Consider the following 2374-nt stretch of genomic DNA (forward strand, 5'->3'; position numbering starts at 1 on the left):
TAAAAAAATAACATCTATGATACAAATTTTTCTAAAAAAAATCCTATAGAAAGTGGAAAGTGTAGTTATAAACCATCAGCATGATCTGTATATCATGATCTGTATACAATAATAATAACAGCCAACTATCTCAGCCTTTGTAGATAAACTGAACCAAACAGTCTCTGGACTTGGGTTCACAGGCAGAGCTGAGAGTAGGGTTAGAGTGACATATGAAAAGTGGTGGGATAAATGAGACTCTGCCTACTTGTTGACAGCCAAGTTTATATCCTTGAGGCAAGGGGTTTGGAGAGTCCTCTTTTAGAAAATTAGACCTATCTGGGACTTCTCTGGTGGTCTAGTGGTTAAGAATATGTATTCCCAATGCAGGGGGCCTGGGTTTGACTCCCGGTCAGGGAACTAGATCCCACATGCTGCAACTAAGAGTTTGCATGCCATAGCTAAAGATCCCAAGTGCTGCAACTAAAATCCACTGCAGCCAAAATAAATAAATAAACAAATAAATATTCTTTCTATTTTTTAAGAAAAATAAAAGTGAACCTATCAAAGGCAAAAGTTTTACAGGTTCTATCAGTTTGGGGTCTTCCAGTCAAATAAGTAGGTCAGCTCACAAATCTAAGATAAGTCCTTCCTGTGTACATAGAGTTAGAAATAGCATATCAGTGTCTCATTCTTAAATACGAAAGAACAATCAAGCACAATCAGAATTTAAATAAATCCCATAAAATGAGAGACAATGAAATGAAAAATGAAAAAACAAACAAGAGGAAACAGAAACAATAGAGAGAATCCTTTTTCAAAAAAAAACCCCAATAATATCACTGGAGAGCTGAGGATTTATAATATACAAAAATACGATATAACAGAAAAACTGGAATAATTTTTAAAATTAAAAACTGTGATAGGAAAAATTAAATATTTAATGGATGTTATAGAAACTAAAGTTGAAGATATCTTCCCAAAAGTAGTTTCCCTGGTGGCTCAGACGGTAAAGCATCTGCCTGTAAAGCAGGAGACCTGGGTTCGATCCCTGGGTCGGGAAGATCCCCTGGAAAAGGAAATGGCAACCCACTCCAGTACTCTTGCCTGGAAAATTCCATGGATGGAGGAGCCTGGTAGGCTACAGTCCATGGGGTCGCAAAGAGTCGGACATGACTGAGCAACTTCACAGGTTCGCTGGCTCCCAAAAGTAAGACAAAAAATTAAAGATTCAGATAATGGGGGCTTCCCGGGTGGTCCAGTGGTTAAGAATCTGCCTTGCAATGCAAGGGACACTGATTCGATCCCTGGTCCGGGAGGATCCCACATGCCACATGCCACAGGGCAACGGAGCCTGTGTGCCACAGCTAATGAACCCGGGTTCTGGAGCCCCAAGCCAAAACTACTAAAGCCCGTGTGCCCCTGGAGCCTGTGCTCTACAACAAGAGAAGCCACAGCAGTGACAGACCCTCAGCGCCACAACTGGAGAGAGCGCGCCCACTCCCCACAGCTAGAGAAAGCCTGAATGCAGCAACAGAGATCCAGCAGACCCCAAATAAACACCATTCAAAAAAAGATACTGACAGTGGAAGAAAAGATACTGATATGGGAGTCCCAGACCAAGGTATTTATCATCCAAAATGAAAATGGTCGGGAAGACATGATTGAGAAAATTACAGGGAAGAAATAATTCAGGAAAATCTACCTGAACTGAATTTCCAGATGGAAGCAGCCACATTTGTGCCTAGAAGAATGGATAAAGACCTACACCAAGGTATATCGTGACATTTCAGTATAATGGGGACAAAAATAAAATCTTAAAATCTTCCAGGGAATGGAAATAAAAGCAGGTCACATAAAAAGTGCCATCTCAATAAAGAGAAAGTGTTGAAAGTGAAGTGTTAGTAGCTCAGTCGTGTCTGACTCTTTGTGACCCTGTGGACTGTAGCCCGACAGGCTCCTCTGTCTATGGGATTGTCCAGGCAAGTATACTGGAGTGGGTTGCCATGCCCTTCTCCAGGGGATCTTCCTGACCCAGGGATCAAACCTGGGTCTCCCCACATTGCAGGCAGGTTCTTTGCCATCTGAGCCACCAGGAAAGCCCAAAGAGAAAGCCAAGAGAGCAACCAGGCCATGTAGGAGCCGGAGTATGGGGGCTCTGAGATGAAAGTGAAACTAAGAGATGACCTGAAGAGGCTGAACACAATGACAGAAGCTCTGGCAGAGTTCTGGAATAAATTTATTAATACTACATAGAACACTAAGCAAAAGAAAAATACAATTATTAACACCAGGGGGAAAAAAATGTATGAGAATATAGATTTAATCATCATATACTATATGGGTCCCCTATAAATAATAGTTACATATTCATAATAATATAGGCCCTGAATAC

General features: G+C 41.3%; 1 non-coding gene across 1 annotated transcript; it reads left to right on the forward strand.

The window, feature by feature from the left end:
• The first annotated feature begins 970 nt into the window (after positions 1-970).
• On the forward strand, positions 971-1042 carry TRNAY-GUA. Its single transcript has one exon. It is a non-coding gene; the product is annotated as a tRNA-Tyr (tRNA).
• Positions 1043-2374: the final 1332 nt, after the last annotated feature.

The sequence above is a fragment of the Cervus elaphus genome, chromosome 21 (assembly GCF_910594005.1).
Source record: "Cervus elaphus chromosome 21, mCerEla1.1, whole genome shotgun sequence".
Taxonomy (NCBI): domain Eukaryota; kingdom Metazoa; phylum Chordata; class Mammalia; order Artiodactyla; family Cervidae; genus Cervus; species Cervus elaphus.